This window comes from Syngnathoides biaculeatus, chromosome 14, assembly GCF_019802595.1.
Source record: "Syngnathoides biaculeatus isolate LvHL_M chromosome 14, ASM1980259v1, whole genome shotgun sequence".
NCBI lineage: Eukaryota > Metazoa > Chordata > Actinopteri > Syngnathiformes > Syngnathidae > Syngnathoides > Syngnathoides biaculeatus.
In genome coordinates, this window is record NC_084653.1 from 27,931,052 (window position 1) to 27,931,501 (window position 450).

The window sequence follows — 450 nt, forward strand, 5'->3', positions numbered from 1 at the left end:
TTCTGAGATGGTTCACCACTCATCCATGTTTTCTCAATTTGAGGATAATGGCTCGCACCGTGGTTTGTTGGAGTCCAAAGGGTTTTTTTTTTTGTTACCATTCGAGTACTCCCGTGAACTTTGTGAGGATAAGTGGCTTGGAGAACGTATGAATTGGCATTTTAGGATTCATTTGGTTATATTTGCTGTTGACATTTCTTGGGTCATCTTAAACAAAGCGGGGGAAAGTTTGCAAAGAAAAATGCAAATTTGACAATTGGTCAAATTACAGCCTTGGATTTGTCTATGATGACGATGATGAGCGCGCTCGTCAGGGAAGGGATTTTAATTTTTTTTTCCAATATCGCTCTCTGTGGCTTACATTTGTGCTTGAACTCATCTCGGTGTGTGTGTGCGTGTGTGTTTATGTGGTTCTGCTTGTTGCGGTCTGGTTGTCCTGTTTCGATCCAG